The 19,072-nt window shown below is 35.6% G+C and overlaps 1 long non-coding RNA gene across 1 annotated transcript in view; it reads right to left on the minus strand.

The window, feature by feature from the left end:
- Positions 1-3,737: 3,737 nt before the first annotated feature.
- Positions 3,738-19,072, minus strand: part of LOC140599822 (uncharacterized) — a 101,764-nt gene continuing 86,429 nt past the window's right edge. Inside the window, exon 3 of the long non-coding RNA XR_012002814.1 lies at positions 3,738-5,828. This is a non-coding gene — a long non-coding RNA (uncharacterized lncRNA). The remainder of the gene's footprint in view (positions 5,829-19,072) is intronic.

Consider the following 19,072-nt stretch of genomic DNA (forward strand, 5'->3'; position numbering starts at 1 on the left):
ACAGCACATTCTGAGAAAGAAGTGAGAGCTAAGAAGTCCAGGGCTGAGAAGTATCTCTTGGATTGAACACTGGGGAAACCAGGCTGACTTTCAAGGGGTCAGCTTCAGGGGTTAGGGAAGTGAAGGAGAAGTAAGGGAGACAGTGATTGCAGACACTTCTTTCAACATGGAGAGAAAGAGACAGCAGAGAATAAGGGGGAAGCTGGAGTTTTCGTTTTAAAACCTTAGAGGAAGGATTTTAGTTTTGAAAGAAAGGTGAGACTTGAAATCATTTAGTTTCTCTTGGAAGGGAAAGAAGAATGCAGAGATAAAAGCATGAAAGAGACAGTATCACCGACCTCACATAAAAAAGAAATACTTCCAACAATAACATGGATGAGACTTAGTTACAAATAAAAAAGTTTTCCCAAATCTGTATTATTCTCTCTCTCTCTGTGGAACACTTCCTGGTTGAACATTTACTAATATTCTTAAGTACTGCCTCCTTCCACATAAGGCCTGGAGTAGCTAACCACCAAACCATAACAAAAACTGAAATTATATTGCAAAATTGCAAGCTAGATGTAGGGATTTTGACTAAGAGGAATAGGGCTAAAGAAATAATTAGGCCACGTATAAGAAATATATCCAAAGCATTGCACAGTTGCTAGAAATGTGGCAAAATTTCGCCCTGAGCTTACTAGCGACCAAAGCAAAGAGAGAAACACAGTGTGTTACTTGGCTCAGTGTCTATAAAATAAGAGACAAACCAATGGCTCAGAAGAGACATAGCTTCTTCTCCTTAAATCAAGACCAGAGAAGAACTTGTCTCATTGTTCTCGCAAGATGACACAGTGAAGAAACAAATGCCTTCTTTACAACATGTCAACAACTGATAAAGCAGCAAATTTCAAACACCTGTTTCTTAAAATGTGCTCTAATATATCCTTTTTAAAAAATGATACCAGATGGCAATTAACTTGGGTTCCAAGAAGGCAGAACTCTAACATCTGGTTTGATAGATGGCCTAATTTTAGAATCTCTTATAGGGATGGAAAAGCTGCATGCCCTGCAAGTACTCATTCATAAATATTATTAAATAGCATTTCTCTCAACCAGCATTATAAAAAGTTTTATGCAGCAGAGGTTTAAGGTTGTGTTTTATCGCAAGAACCACATATGAGTGTAACCACAGATGCAAAGCAGTCCATCAGCCATGAAGATGTAGCGCAAGATGCCCCACCAGCTGGGCATACATGGAGATAAGACATCCAAGCTACCATACATTCTAGGTTGCCTAAGACAGTCCCAGTTTATGCCTATTTTACTAGCATAATTATTAATAGTGCCCCCTACACCTCTCAAATACATTCCTATTTGAAAAATAAGTTATATGGTCGTGTTGTTTATCACTGTTCACACTATCTACACCTGGAAAGTTATCAGTAATAGGCCCTTGGCCATTAGTTTGGAATCCAAAAGCCAGACTTCTATCTTTTGGCAAGTGGGCATATAGTGACATAGAGCCCATCAGATTTAGTCAAGACAATAGCCGGAAAAAAACCATGTGAGGTGAAGCAGAGTTCTAGAACAAGTATTCCAAATTGGAGAATCAGCAGAGAAAAGATTTCAGGGGCAGAGAGCCTCAAGGATTCAAGGATGGCTACAAGCTAGCCAGGCCCATAAGGTCCATCTAGAGTGGCTTAAAAACATCCCCCAAATAGGCTCAAAGGCTGAGCCAGCAGCAATGATCAAGAAATATCAAGTGGCTGAGAGCCAACCACCCATTGACACACTCTTATATTAGAGGTTGAAGAAGCTAATCTCTAAGAATCTGAGTAAGGACAATTACAATATATAAACCCAAAACCTTAAAAATATTTATATCATTTGACTTAATGCCTTACTTGAAGAATTGATCTAGGAAAATAACCTCCTATATTCTCAAAAATTACATATCGAGATTTTCATCAAATAGAGTAACAAAAAACAATCTAATTCTCCAACTACGTGAACTCAGTTTAAGTGTGATACATCCAAATGATTAATATTCGGGGAATTAAAAATCATGTTCTTAATATTTAGTGGAAAAATGTTAAACTGTAATACAAAAAGTTGTGTCTTTTGAATTAAATCTACACCCATAAATTTATATACATAAATATTTAAAAAATAAAAACAGTGACTACCTATGGCTTGTAAAGTGAGACTTATTTTTTCTTCATACATACACTGTTTACATTTCCTAAATTTTACATAAGCATTTATTGCTTTTATAATTAGAAATTTAGCATTGCTATTACTATTAAGGTCAGATAACTTGTCTTTTTCAAAGCATTTTCCTAAAGTTTGCTAGACACTGGTACTACTTAGGATGTTGTACGTATCACAACTGAAAAGGCTAATTTTCTTGGTCCAAGATTTGGCATAAAAGTAGTTTAATACCCTCACTCAGCTTGTTTTGATATTTACTAGCTACTCAGTGAGGTTTTCTAGCACTACGTAGAGTAGTGCATCCTTAGGACCAGGTTAGCAAGTCAGCAAATTTCTCTGGTGACTTGGCATTTGGCAGATTACGAGTGCCAGCAAAGGCCTAGGGTTATGGTTTCCCTGGAACACTTAAATAACGATAATTTAGACTTATGGAAGGAGAAAGCTTACACTGTCACCCAGCAGAGGAGTGGTTCCAAACTCAGGTTCAGCTGCTCGCTGCTCGAAAGCCAACCTTAAACAGAGACAGGCATTGGTGGGAAAGGAAAGGTGGTTTTATTCATTTATTCAGGAAGCCAGCAACATGGGAAGATGGCAGACCAGCTTCTCAAAGACCTTTTTTTTTTTTTTTTTTTTTTTTTGAGTCCAGGTGAAGCAGGAGACATTTAAAAGGGAAAACATGGGAACTAGTGAAGGGGCAACATGCAGGGAAAGCTGGTGCTCAGCAGTTAATCATTTGCCTTGTGCGGCTTCCAGATTTCTCTGCTCTGCCCAGTAATCAAGACTCCCAGGGGACTCTTATTGAAGATACCAGGGTTAGAGGAGGCTGTTTTTGAGTGCAGGCTGACAGTCTGGTCCTTTGTTCCTTAAGGCTAGTGGTCTGCAGGATCTCAAGGGAAGTACGTTAGTTCTGCTACAAACTATGGAATTTAGGTCAGCGAGCAATGAATGATAAGCTTAGGATGCCTGGGTGGCTCAGCGGTTGAGTGTTTGCCTTCAGCCCAGGGTGTGATCCTGGAGTCCTGGGATCAAGTCCTACATCGGGCTCCCTCCATGGAGCCTGTTTCTCCCTCTGTCTGTGTCTCTGCCCCCCCCTCCCCTCACTCTCTCTCTCTCTGTGTCTCTCATGAGCAAATAAATAAAATCTTAAAAAAAAAATGAGTGATAAGCTTGAAGTGAGTTAAACCTGAAGACCAGTCAGGGTACCACTTTAGTAGAACATTCTACTACCTACACACCATTAACTGAAACTTTTGCATTTTTATAGTATGATGACTGGCAATCACAATAAGACCTGAAGGAAGACTTTTAAGTACTCTACTGCTGACAACAAAAATTAAATGGCTGATATAATTTATCTCAGATATTATTTATTACACTTTGATTCTCTGAATATAAGATATATATAAAATTATATATATATGAAATATATATAAAATTCACTCAGTAGATGAATGTTAAGATTCACTCCAATCCTGAGATTTTCTGATTGCAACTTTGACATATGGTAAGTCTCCTTTCAGCAGATAGAATAAATGAAACAGAGATTTTTCTGTACAAATCTATTTTTATTGAACACACATGTGGGGACGTCTAGGTGGATCAGTAGTTGAGCATCTGCCTTCGGCCCAGGGCATGATCCTAGAGTCCCAGGATCAAGTCCCACATCGGGCTCCCTGCATGGAGCCTGCTTCTCCCTCTGCCTATGTCTCTGCCTCTCTCTCTCTCTCTCTCTCTGTCTCTCATGAATAAATAAATAAAATCTTTTTTAAAAAATGAACATACATATGAGCACACATGCAGAAGTAACAGAAATTTAGAGAATATTATAAAAGCTTGCTCTTAAAAAGTTCAGATCCCTCAAACAGATTAATCCATTATCAAATTATTCCTCCAATGTAGCTGGAGTGTCTGTCATTGAGGGCTTTGCCAATACACCTTTAAAAAGGTCTATTCAGTTATGTCAGAGAGAGAGCACAAGTGGGAGGGGCAGGGGGAGAGGAAGTCAGAATCTTAAGCAGACTCCCCACTAAGTGTAGAGGCCAATGTGGGGCTCAATCTCATGACCCTGAGACCATGACCTGAACCGAAATCAAGAGTCAGATGCTTAACTGACACACCATCCAGCTGTTCCTTGCCCATACATTTTTATTTATTTATTTTTTTTGCCCATACATTTTTAAAACAAGTCTAAAACTTAGTTTAATTTGGTTCTTGGTAATTTCAGAATCTATGTTTTCTGAAATACTAAATTATCTTCATTGTTTCAGTCAGGTTCAATTAGATGTGTAGTCACTTGGAGCTGAAATTACCCTGATACCATAGACATATTTAGCAAAACCAGTAAGTATCTCCTTGCTGACTTGGGGGAGGTTTGTGTTTAGGAACATATTTATTTATATTTTACTGCAAACTCACACCTAAATATGCTTTATTTTACAAAACTGTAATGGGAAATAATTCATGTTTAATTACATTTTCACTAATCATTCTCGTGCCATGAAATCCATGAAACTGGCATTAGACCAAAGTGATTTGATGTAAGTCCAGAAACAGCAAGAGCATTTGATGAAATTGTCTGAATTACAGAACCAGTACTTAATTTAGTGGCTCAGCACTTAGACTATTTAATTACATATCTTTTGCATTAATGTAGAAATGAAAACAAATGGCAGTTAGGTTGTTTCCATTCTATCTTAAGAGCACTATGACAAACATCTGAACAAAAAGTTTAAAAGCTTAATGAATCATTTTTGCATTTTATCTGCAAAATGTCAAAACTCTAAAACATTAAAAGCATCAAAATATTTATCACTATGTACTCAAATGTCAAATAAAGGTCTATTTCTTTAGTATCCACACAGTTGTTTTTGGTGTCACCATCAGCAGGACTATTACCCATTGAACATTATCTTACCTGGAAGCAAACTGTGAGTATAAAATACTGGTATGTGTTCCATTGTCACTTTTCACAGAGTCATAAAGAGTTAAATGATCATATCACTTTAATCAGTCTCACAATATTCCCTTATGTTTATCTACTTTTCCAAAAATATGACATCAATATGTTATAAGCATAATGATTATAATAAAAAATTAGGCCCTAAGATTATGGCAATTAAATTTGAAGGAATCAAAAAAAAGAAGGAAATCATGAGTTATACAGCACAATGATCACTGGATCATATACTATTGTTTGGGTTCAGTTAGGGAAACAGAGCCATTACCTGTGTTGAAAATAAAGTGATATTAATGATAGAGGAATTAGAGGTTTTGTGAATGTGGGAAGAACTGGGCAGGAAACACATGAAAAAGCAGCAGCTTGAATACTGGAGAGGTCATTACTTATGAATTTAGCCCACAGCACTGGAGAAGGTGGCCAAGTCAGAGTCACTGAGAAGGTCAGGAAGCTATCAAACTTGGCTTCCATGACTGTGGAGAAGGGGATCATGGAGACACGTGTCTAGCAGTCACAGCGATGAAATGAGACACCTGGAGATGTCCATAGAGCTTCCACATCTGTCAACATCTGTCAACATTCTCCTACCATGTCCTCCCAAGAAGAGTAGCTTCTGCTCTATTTCCAACTTCCAAAACTCCCAGCAATACTTCTCATTGGCAAAGTCTTACGCCAGAACCTACAGAGAAGTGAATTATTAGAAATACGGTTACCAGCCTTGGAAGAGTTAGTGTTTGGGTCAACTCAACATGCTGACCTCCACAAAAGACGAAACACAAAATCTCATATTATTTTATTTATCTCTGGATGATAGTTACCTCTCTGCTATCAATTCATGCTCTCCCTTTGATATCATGTAGTTTATTACTGATACGAGGTTAGTCATTGCTAACAAGCTTTATATTAATGAGAATTGAGCAGAGGAAAAGATTGGTTAATAAAAATACATATATTTGTATCAAAGCAAGGAAGTAATACACATGACTTCTGTGACCCTTGTTTGTGAAACCACTCACATGGTTGTAGTTGGTGTTTATAATATCCTTCTTCCACTGCTATTTTAAATTCTCTCTAACCTTATCAAATGTCTTGGTTCTTTGTCTGTTGAACCCACATGTTTATACCTGAAGGGTTTGTGTCATTACCAGTGTGGTCTATATTATTTTGCTACAGATCACAAGAAAACTGAGTAGCACATTCAGAGAATCTTCCAAGTTGCAATCCAGTTCATCCTTGTACCACTGTATCAGACCAAGTCAATTTCCCTTGATAATCAGCTTTAATCTGAAATATATCCATTATAGAAATATATCCATTTCTACATGCTGTTCCAGTGGTACCCCAAGTGGCCAGGTGGCAGTCTCAACTTCCAGTTCCATGGTACTATTGCTGTGTCTCCTATAAACTAAAATCTCTAAACATATGGAGATTTAAGAACAGGAGAAGTATCTTGATAGTAGATCAGTAATTAAATATTGAGAAATGTCATTCTCATTTTCACTACATTTTGCTCTTTTTGTATTAACACATTCACCTTGGTGATGTCTTCAACCCCCATAGTGAGAGTAAATTTGTAGGGGCAGGCTCCTCATAGTCCAAAGGACCTAATGCAACACTCTGATTTTTAAAGTTCAGTGCCACTGCTACCTATACAATACACTGACTCCATGTCAGGTCCTGCTGAACAAACGCACCTTTTCTGTTGACTCTCTTGCCCCCACTATCTTTTATCTTACTTTTAGTCTCAAATGCTAAAATGAGAAACTGAGTCAACAGCAGCAAGCAACAAAATATTATCCCAAAACTCTTTAAATCATTCTCCTTGAGTCTAGTTGAAAGCAAGAAAGAAAAAAAATACATACTGACTGTAAAGGAGAAAGATTTCTTTTTTAGAAAAGAATCTCTAGATTTTAGAAATTTTAGAAAGATTTCTCTAAAATAGCGGCAGTAATGCATCCCTCTACAATCAGAATTCCTACTTAGTAAATATGAGCCATTTGAATAGAAATTCATACAAATGGGTTTCAGGAGACAGCAGTGAATATGAAGAAAAGGAGACAGTTAATGGCCACAGGCTATCTTAGCCTAGAGAAGAGAAAGTTATGAGGTGATAGTAATCTTCCTATATCTTTCTCATTTTCATCCAAAATAACTAATGAGGAAATTTGCGTTAGCAGAAGGGGAAAAATTCCTTGAGTAAAAAGATCAAAGAGGCTGGAATAGATTATTGAAAGGAAATTTTATGAGACTTGTCTGTGGTTCCTGAAAAACAGTCCTGCGTTTGAGAGTGATAAAGTAGGCAACCCATAAAGTCCTCATAATTTCTAGGTTTTTCATATTGTGTCTCATTTACAGAGAGGATAAGTGGCCCCAAATGTCTGGTGATATAATATAAATGTAGCAGTGACATCACTATCTTATGTCCGTTCCAGGGGTGGGAGGAAGGTTTGAAGAGGCCAACTCTGGCAAGTGTACGTTCTACTTTCTCCCACGTAGCCTTCTCTTACCCCTCAAGAGCCCCATGAGATCTGTGTCATTAACTCCATGTTACAAACGTGGTTATTTAAGGTTACACAACCGGAAGAGAAAGAAGAGGGCCCACAGAATACTTACTGAGCTCTCATGAATAAAAGCATGGTTCCATGAATAAAGTTTCTTCCACACTTTCTAACCAGTATTAAAATAATTTGGCAGATAAGCACCAGCACAAGCATAAATCATAAACAAGGACATATGTGATTAATAAAAGAAATATCTCCAAAATCATTGTTACTGTTAAATTTTCTCAAAAGTTGTCAGTAGAAGAGAGGCTTCTATGATGTATGATGTAGAGACAGTTTGTGCTTTGGAGTTCATTAGATGTTTTGAACCCTCTGATGGATATGAAGAGTGTTGTTACTTTGGAAAATCACCTAATCCCTCTGAGCCACTATTTCTTCCTCTGTAAAAATGGCAAAAACAACATACATCCTGTGTTCTGAGTAGAAATTTCCCTATAAAGTGCATTTTTTCTTCCTTTTTTCCCCCCTCTGCCTTTATTTGTTCATCGTCTACCTAGTGTGGCTCCTCTAATTAAGACAAAATGGACTTCATCTTGCGCTAGAGTCAAATTTAAAAGACAAATTGCAGGACAAATATACAAGATAATCAGGAATTACCTAATGCTTTGAATCTATCAGGAGAATCTGCAGGCCTAATGGCATCCTCCTCATTGAATAGTACTTTTCAAAAGAAGTACCATATGAGCCACATATGTAATTTTAAGCAGTCTAGTAGTCACATTAGAAAAAGTAAAAAAAAGACCAGCGAAACTAATTTTATAATATTATCATTTCAAAATGTAATCAATACAAACATATTGAGATATTTTCTTTTTTCTTTCATACTGAGCCTCTGAAACCCGGTGTGTATTTTACACTTACAGCACATTTCAACTCTTGCCACATTTCAGGTGCTCAGCAACTACATGTTGCTCATGACTCCACATTGAACAGCTCAGCACTAGATCTCAGTCTTTGGAGCAGAAGTAAGCATACATAGCAGAAGCCATGGAAGGAAACAAACTCCCTACTCTTGTAGGAAATGACAAGTTGCTAAAGATTTTATTGCAGCCCAGATCTCAGGTCTGTGCAGAGTTCCTGGGACAGAAATCAAATGCCTTTTGGGCAACCTCTGACCTCTTCATGAGCTTCTTTGTGACCTGTTAGAGATTTTTGGTTATGGGCCTATGAAACAAACAAAAGAAATATTAGTCTTGAGACTGACAGGATAAACTCCCAAATGCTCAAAGCTCTGTTGGGAACAAAGAGATGTTGGGGTATATCCTCAGAGCTGCAAAAGCATTTTATGGTCCAGCTGTGAGGCCTGATGGCCTTGAGTAGGCTGGGAACACCCGAATCAGTCCTATAACCTGGCTGTGAAAAAAAAAAAGGGCATTTGGGGCAATTTATTGTCTTTCATTTGTTTGCAAAAATCAATGGAACCTCATTAAGGAAAGGAAAGGGGTGGTCTTTCCGCTAGTTCGTTTTATCTCTGTTGTTGTTTAAACAGGTGTGAAGGCTAGAATTATCTGGTGTATTTATAGGATTTGGGGACTGGAACAAACCATTATAAATTTGACCATCAAACTTTTTAAACCTAGCCAGTCAACAGAGAAAAGCTTAATTTGGGGACAATTTAAAAACACACACATCACATTTTATTTCTCATCTATAGAAGATATTAAAATATTTGACACTTGACATTCCTGATGCTGATGTTCCAGGTCAAGCCCTCACTGGAGCTCACTTGGACTCTTGGTGTAGGCTCCAACTTGCTGTTTGAACTTAAATTTGACTCCCTCCTCCAGTTATTTCCCCACCACTCCTGACTATTGGCCATTCTTACCGTAATAGCTGTCCTAAAGTGTACCTCTGATCAGGTCATAGTGATGGCGAATAATTATTTTCAGGTGCTCTGTTCCAGGCACATGCACTTTACCTATTTAAATCCTCACAATAATCTCTGGAAGTAGTGACCCTAATACCCATTTTACTGTTGAGGAACCCAAGGTTTAGATAAAAACCAAGATCAAACAATTTGGAAAGTAGTGGAACTGAGATTTGAACCATGGCAGACTGAGTCTCATTGTATAAACTAGAAGCTACCACAAAAACACTCAGTGGCTCCCCATCCTCTTATAAATCTAGAGCTATTATCCAGCATCCTGATTTTCACAACCCGTGCTTTTATTTCACACCATTTCCACCACCTGAAATGCCAAGTCTGTCATTTAAACCATTCTCATGGCCCTTATTTAGTATCTTCATTTCTCCCAGCTGGAACTGGTCTTTCTTTTGTCAGGGTCCTCTTTACAGCATTATTAATTCACTTGAGATACTGTCTGGTCAAACTAGCTCTTTGACCTTGGCCAAGGCAACTATGGTATCTGGTCTTGTTTCCTTCTCTGTGTCCAAAAAAGATGATAATACCTGAGAGTGATTCCTTCCAAGGTGGATGAAAGATCAAAATGAATAATAAGTATTAAAGTACACAGTAAGCCATAAATGCAACTCAATGCAAGTAATTCTTGGTATTCACCCTTTGTATTTTCTATGGTGCTTAGCCCCATGCTTTACACTGAAATGAACCTACCTCTTGAACTGGCATATTTACCCCTAAATTATAAAAATAAAACAGAACAATAAGAAAATATTTCCTACCAATCTTTTAATTTGGTAGATTTAATTTTTATTTGAAATTATCTAGACATTTTTAGATGAATTTCCTTGGATATTCATTTTCCTTGCAAACAATCTTTTCACTTTGTATATGTTTCCAAAAAAAAAGAAAAATTACAACCTTCCAGGTCAAGGTGAAATACAAAGAAAATCATTGTTATCAACAAAAATGCAAATTATTAATTAATTGTTGATCAAAACATTCTTTTTAAATATCAACATCAGTTACTGCCATCCAAACCCACTGATGCCCACCCTATACCACTGAGTTCCTTATTTTAACCAAAATGCATCTCAGCCTGTGATTGCTATGATTTTTTTTTCCTTACATGCCTATATTAATAGTTATCTCATGCAAGGAATCTTGAACCTAAAATTTTGGCTTTGATTCAAGACTAACCCAAAGTGAGAGATTATCTTCTTCCACTTTCTCACATATTCAGATTTTAAAAGCTAATTTATAATTATGACAGTCCTGCTGACTACTTCAGCCTGAACTAAGTCGACAGATACCCCCTTAAAGCAGAAAACTGGGCTTTACTAGTGAGGGATTTGTAGGCCAAGTAAGAGTGCTCCAGGATGTGTTCTCTTAGCCTCACACAGAAAATACACGCCCCTGGTCATTTTCCCAACTCCTTCAAAGGACACAAAATTTTAAAAGCAGAATATAATTACATAATTATCTATTATTTATATATTCTTTTGTTCATAGGACTTATAAAGTTACAAAGAGAGAATATAAATGAAAAGCCAATAAATGACCCACCAACAATGTTTAAGTGATCCCCAGACCAGACTTTTGCAAAAAGAATCAAAAAGGAGCTTGTGCCTAACCCATAGTATAAAAATCTTTCTCTGGTTTCCCACTGGGAAATGGGAGGATCGGGGAATACTTACGTCTTGATTTATGTAACTCATTCTTTTCTGAATTGCTTAATTTTTTGGCACAGATTTTAAATATATCACTATAAATTACATTTTTAAATAATGAAAGTAATAAAATTTGCATTCAACTGGCTTTAATATTTTCTAGAGTTTTGCATATTTGATCTCGGACCAACCCCTGAGGTAGCTACTACCTCTATAGATAGGAAATTTGCAGCAGAGTGTATAAATAGTTCCTTTTACAGGACAGTTAATGCAAATTTGTAACTGAAGCCTAGATTTCACCTCTCTTGTCTTTTAGATTCTTTCAACTTAACCTTTCTGCTTTTCCTGACTTCTTCTAGCCTGTTCGTTGGGATTTAATGACAAGTTCAATGACACTGAAGTAAAAGATACCGAAGTCACTAAGATTGCCTCTAAGAAAACAACAACAACAACAAACAAAGATAAGAGGGGTCCAAATAACAGTCTACCCAATATGTGCTCATGACACACTTGTGAAAAAAGAATATGTGTGTGTGTGTGTGTGTGTGAGAGAGAGAGAGAGAGAGAGAGAGAGAGAGAGAGGCGGGGGGTGAGGGAGAGAAGCTAGTTTATTTCTATATTATTTTGATCTAACCTGTTCATTTTATAGGATTAGTTTCATCGTTATTCTAAAAATGGATATATGCTGCCAGGGAGAGAAAATTTAAAGGAAAAGTAGAAACAAAATTTTAAAGTCTTTATTTTACAATTATTCATTGAATGTTATTTTCTAAACCTTGCAATTCTAAAGAATGGAGCTGTTGGTAAGAATTCCACAGTCTAAATTTTAATTTCCAAGCTTAATATTTCTCTTTCAATAAGTTATAATGCTGTATGGAATCAAGTAATAAGAGAACTATACTGATGCCTTTATTATTCAGCTCTAATGATTACATTTGCATACACACTGGCTTTTTAGAAAAAAATCATAGTGTGAGTATTACCAGAATAAAATGTAAATCTCATTGGCCTAAATGAGGTGTCTGTCTTTGAAACAGGTTTCTTGGGAATGGTAGATATCTAAATGAGAAATAGCAAATTTAACAGGGACTCTAAATTCTAGAAATAATTCGGTTACATTTAATTTTTTGAAATGTTAATTTTTTTAATATATAAAGAGCTCTAGATAGTCAATAGAGCGTAGAAACAAAAAACTGAATAGAATTAGAAAATTAACAAAAAATTAAAAATGACTAATAAATATGGTGAAAGACTTTTCAAACTCACCAGCAATTTAGCAGATGGTTAGAAAACATGAGAGGCATACAGCCTAACTCTTCTTTATTATTCAAGAATGAACAAACAGAAAAAGATCAGCAAGATGCAAATGAACAAATCCTTCAGCACAAGTTGGCAGGAATGGACGATATCCTACAGGTTGGGTAGTAAAGTTTTCCTCTAATTCAGATTTTCATAGGAAATAAGAAATCAAGTAGAATTCCTGCTCTATCCCTGTTCTCTAGGAGGGAATGTAAGAAAACAGTTTCATTAGGCTCTCTCCTTGAGACCCTGCTAGAGCAGGAGGTCCCTGGAGGAGGTGATGCCAACACTGAGGATAGTATCCCCTGGCAAGGAATGGGTGAGAGGACATTCTAAAAAGATCAATCAATGTATGCAAAGGCCCAAAGCAAAAGATAACACATGTTCCTGGAACATGAGTACAAAAACCTCCCGTTTTCACCCCTATTCTCTCTCTCAAAAAAAAACAAAACAAAACAAAACAAAAAAACAACAACAACACTGTCTCCCCGGCCTCAGTTATAAGGCAATTGATTAATCCAGTTTCTCAACCCAAAACCTTGGAAGCATTTTAAGTTCCTCACTCTCTCACATCCTGCATACAACCTATAAGCAAGTTTTATCAGCTCTACCTTTGGTAATTATCTAGAATTTGATATATTTTTTTCTGGGTTCAAATGTGCCTGCTTCAAGGGTTGTATATATGCTTTTCCTCTGCCTGAAACATGTTTCCCCTGAGAGCTGAGTGACACTCTCCCCCTCTCATTTGGGGGTCTCTGTTCAAATGTCACCTTCTCAAGGAGAATTGTCTTAACCATACTCAAAATAAAATAGTGACCCGTAACTCTACCCTGACACTCCCTCCTTTCATTCCTTTATTTTCCTCCATAACACTAATCACAATTTGACATTTCATACATTGACAATGTCTGCCTCTACTTCTCTACATCATAAATTCCACCCAGATAGGGGTAGGATATTTTGCACATTGTTTTATTCTGATGCCTAACTCAACAACTGGAACATAGGAGGCATTCTGTAAATATTTATTTATCAGGTAATTAAATATGATACTGGAGAATATGACACTGGCTGGAGAATAGTTTTTGTATGAGGGAGTAGTCACAAAAAGCAAGAATGGAAAAGTAAGTAAGCCAGCCTTACTGTGGTAAAGACTGGCTAGCTTTTCCCAAACCTCCTTCCTGACATGTTGAGGGAGAGATGAGTAGCTCAGGTGGCTGTTGGCAGGATTCAGCGCCTCATGAAGAGTTGGACAGAGGGCCTCAGTTCCTTGCTGACTGTTGGCTGGAGGCCTCCCTCAATTTCTTGCCATTGGACCCTCCAAAGGGAAATTTACATGACAGATGGCTTCTCTCAGAGTGAGCCAGCCAGAGAACAGAACAGAAATCAAAATAACCTGATATCAAAGTAACCCCTCAATCTTTTTGCCATATTATATTGGTTAGAAGCAAGTCACTAGTCCAAAGCATACTCAAGGGCATGAAACCAGGAGGCGAAGAATCATTGGTAACCATTTTAAAAGTTACTGACCATTAAACAAATAAACACGAGTAAATATATATTGGCAAGTTGTTAGTATGAGAGAGAAGAAAGATGTGACATGTGAGGCATATTCTACATTCTGTAATCAGGAAAGGCCTCTCTGAAGAAGTGACAGATGACCTGTGACCCGAAGGAGAAGAATCAGTCTCGTGAAGAATCTAGAAAGAACATTTCAGGCAGAGGGCATGGTGTATAAGAATCCTGTGGAAGAACTCAGAGCATTAAAGAAACTAAAAGGAAAAAACAAAAAAAAAATAAAAAAATAAAAAAAAAAAAAAGAAACTAAAAGGAGACCAATGCAGGCAAAATGGAATATGGTACAAGATGGGCTGGTTGAGGTAGGCAGAAGCCAAATCATGAAAGGTATTTTTGTTTATGTTGAAATATTTGGATATTATTTTGAGTGTAATGAGAAACCACTGAATAATTTCTAGCCAGAGATTGATATAATTTGATGTCTAATTTGCAAAGATCACTATTGGGTAGCAGGTGGAGTGAGAGTGAAGACAGATATGCCAGTGAGGAGACCATTATAATAGGTCAGGCAAGCAATGAGCTAAAGTGGATTGGATCTCAGTGCAGATAGGCTCCTGATTCTGCTCTAAAACGGATGAAGAATCTAGAGTTGGCTAACGGACTGTATTTGTGGAGCAAAGGAAAATGAGGTGTGAAGAAATCCCCTGAGACTTCTTGGTATGGTTTAGAAATGTCTACAGATGGGTGGTATCTGATGCCACAGGATTGGATGAAATCATTGCCACATGTTCGCCAGACTGACTCTTGCCTACATCATTCAGCTCATCTATCACTTCCTACGGAGAAAGGGCCCAACACTTAGGCCTTAGGAATTCTCGCTTCGACATTCTGGATAGGACAAGATGCTGGCTAAGGAAACCAAGAAATGGCCAGAGGTGTAGGAGGAATGCCAGAAGCAACTGGGGCTGTGGAGTTTAAGAATGGTGAATTTGTCTTTTTCCGATTGATTTATTTCACTCAGCATAATATAAAATTAGTGAAAGGGAATAAAGGGAGAGGAGAGAAAATGAGTGAAAATATCAGCGAGGGTGACAAAATATGAGAGACTCCTAACTCTGGGAAATGAACAAGGGGTAGTGGAAGGGGAAGTGGGTGGGTGGTTGGGGTGACTGGGTGATGGGCACTGAGGGGGGCACTTGGCGGGATGAGCACTGGGTGTTATACTATATGTTGGCAAATTGAACTCCAATAAAAAAAAAAAAAGAATGGTGAATTTGGGGTAGAAAATAGCTTTGATGTTGAGCACTCACCTAGTTTTGTGGGTGGTCTTATCTTACTTGTAAATGATCAGAAAATTAAATGTTAAAGTTTTTCCGAATTGAATTTCTAAGTTTTCTGTTTTTATAATTTAATGTCCACAGTTTTAAGAAATCATGAGTATACCAAAATAGCTTCAAACTAATGTTCTCTGCTGTGCAAATTTTTAAAGGTAAAAGTCAAAACAGACTGCATGTTAAAAGATAAATACAAGGTCAAGGAAATATAGAAACAAAAAGGTAAAAAGTGACAAGATTAGCAAGAACAAGAAGTTATATAGAATACATGTATTCATGAATACATGCAAGAGTGGCTAGAGAAGTACTAGTCAAGGAAGAATTTACAGAGGGAAAACATTAAATGGGATAAACAAGATCATTTTATAGAGATAGAAAATGCCAAAAAAGTATGATGATGGAGAACCTTAAAGCACCAATAGTGGTTCAAACGAGTTTGAAAGGCAAGAAGAAACTGACAAAACATAATTGTAGAAAGTTAAGTTCAGTCTTCTTAGTCAATTATGGTAGAATGAGAGACAAGTGAAATGAGTTAAAGATACAGAATATATTTATTTATATTTATATATATATTTATTTATATTTAACTTATTTAATCTAAAAAAAGATATAGAATGTGTATCAAATGTTATAAATTGAAAAAATACACCATCGCCAACATTTGTAATTGAGTTTATGTTTATGAAAAACTCTAAAATAATTCTAAGAAAGAGGAAAATGTGCACTATACATTTTGAGGAAAATTGGCACTATACATTTTCGGATAATAACATAAAAAGTAGATGTTATAGATAAAAATTCAAGCCAACAATAACAAAAATGCCAGCCAAAGCTATGGAAAACAGTTAATTATTGATTCAAGTAAAAATAACAACCAGAATAGCACACAACTTAGATAATTAAAACACAAATATAGTCCTTTATCTGAAAAGAGGTGAAAAAATAAACAACATAAGCATTTAATTCAAGCTGTTGGAATGAACAATGCTAAGGAAAGCAGATGGAGATAATTGACAGTGATAAAATAGAGATGATTATATTGAAATGAGTAAATATTAACAAGTAAACAAAATAAATGAATGTTTTTATTTCAAATAAACTATTAGCAAATCTATCAGGAAAAATAAAAAAGCAAACACAAGAGATATTTAAATATATATAAACTAAAGCACATAACACTTAAACACTAAACATATGAATAACTTCTACAAATAATTTTATTATTAAGTGAATTTTAAAACTTAAACCATTATTTTTGAGGAAAATAGAAACCACAAAGAAAAAACGAAAACAGAAAGGATGCATAGACCAATATCAGAGAAAAGAAATGGGAACAACATCAAAGAAATACTTGCCACAAAGGGCTCCATGTCTAGGTGGTTTTAGGGATAAAATTATTTCAAATTGCCAGGGAAGAGATAAGTTCTATGCTACATAAATATTTTCAGGAAACATAAAAAGATGACATGCTTCCACTTCATTTTACCAAGCAAATATTTTTCTGAAATTAAATCTAACAAAAATAAACACCAAATAAAACTATAAATCAATTGCACTTATTAACAGAGATGTGAAAAACCCCCAACAAAATGCTTAATGTAAAAATATAATCTGTCATGACCAAGAAATGTTTATTTTAGACATTCATGAATGGCTGAGAATTGAGATAAATAATATGCCATCTCATATCAGCAGGTTGAATTTTTCTGTGAGGTCATCCTTATAGAAAAGATTTATAGAAGATTTAGGAAAATTACCTGATGAAACTCCAAATCTATCTCTAATTCAAAAGTCATTTTTAAAATATCAGAATAGTTGGATGTTCCCTTTGAATGATATGCAATATTTATTTCAAACCAGTAGTCAATAAAATACTAGTGGTGAAAACTTAGTCATTTAACTAAAATTAGAAACAAAGTAATGCTAAAAACCACTGTCATTTTTAATATGAAAGGTCTGGAAAATGCTATAAGATGCAAAGTAAAGAAACGGAAAAATATCGATAGGGAGAGGCAAACTTATTATTTTCAGGTGATATGCTTATATACCTGGAAAAATAATTAACAGGAAAAACTTCTAAAATTTATTTTGTGAAATGGGGCCAATTCAAAATCAACATATAAAATTTTACAGTCTTTTTATAGAACTGAAACAATCAATTAAAATGTAATGGAAAAAAAGAGGCTACAGTAACAATACCCACAAAAATAAATTTCTAAAATCCATGAATAGCTAGAAATCCAAGAATAACATTAATAGAAATGGAACCCATAAGATCTTTTGTGCTTTGGAAGAAAGAACAGCATATTTTCAAACAGGGCAACTCCTCTATTCCCATTAAATGCATAAATTTATTTCAATTGCCTGCTACAGAAGTTCTTTTTGCAAGCTGTCTAAAATAACTATAACCTTGCTCCAAATCTTAAACATATTATAAAATTTAAATGTACTAAATATTGACTACTGACACAAAAATGGCCACAGATCAGTGAGACATAATTGACGGTCCAACAACAAATCCCAATATATTTGAGAAATGAAAATATGATTAACAAAGAGTCCTAAATAAATGGAAAAGAAAAGAAATGTTCCAGATATGGCTTGGGGACATTTGGTTAAAATTTTAGAAAAAAAATTACAGGTTCTTCACTTACTTCATACACTGGAATAAAATCCCATATGTACTAAAGTGTTTATGTAAAAACATTTACACACAAAATATTTTAAAACACAAAATCTTGGAATATAATATGGAAGTGAATATGATTAAATGTTTGGGTGGAGTTGGGGAGCAGACAGGTAGTGAAAAAGTATTCTTTTGAACTTAAATTTAATAAAAGTAAAACTTAAAAAGATAAATGGATTTGATTACATAAAAAATTTTAAGTCTATAGACAAAACATTCAAAACATAAACTAAGAGGGAACATATTTGCAGCAAATGTGAGAGTTAATGTCTTTATTAAATAAAGAGCTATAAGAAAGATGAAAAGTATAAAGACCCCAACATAGTAATGATCAAAGGACACAAAAAGAAATTCACAGAAAATCATAATATAAACTAATATTTGTAAAAATGGTCAGCTTCTCTAAAAATATAATAAAATAATGGTTTGATGACTGGTGATATGAAATTAGGGAGAAAAAAAATATGTAACCAGAGCCTGTAAAGAATGAATGAAGTGACCACTCGCATACATTCCCAGTTGCAATATAAATTGTACGTGTTTGGAAAGCAATTTGAGCCAATAAAATAGGATCTTTGGAAATATTCATTCCCTTTTTACTCTATAATTTCACTTCTGGATATAAGTCTTAAGGAAAGCATTCTACATAGAGACAAGGTGTTAGGCATAAAGAAGTGCTTCTCAGAGCTGTTTTATTCTTCTATATGCTTAAATCACATTCTTAAATCCTGTTATTTTTCACAGTGACAAACAGAAACAACTTATAAGTATAACCAAGGAGGATAATTATTTTCTGGCCCACCCATCCAATGAAATATCATGCAAAATAGACTTCAACATCGGTAAGTGAAAATAAGATAAAAATTATATGCACGATAGAATAATTGTGTCCAAATCAAAGTTTTTTGCATAGATAAGACTGAAAGGAAATATATCAACATCTTCGTGACAGTGGTGATTGGCTGGTGAAACTGTAGGTTCTGTGGGCTTTCTAATT

Source organism: Vulpes vulpes, chromosome 8 (genome assembly GCF_048418805.1).
Source record: "Vulpes vulpes isolate BD-2025 chromosome 8, VulVul3, whole genome shotgun sequence".
NCBI lineage: Eukaryota > Metazoa > Chordata > Mammalia > Carnivora > Canidae > Vulpes > Vulpes vulpes.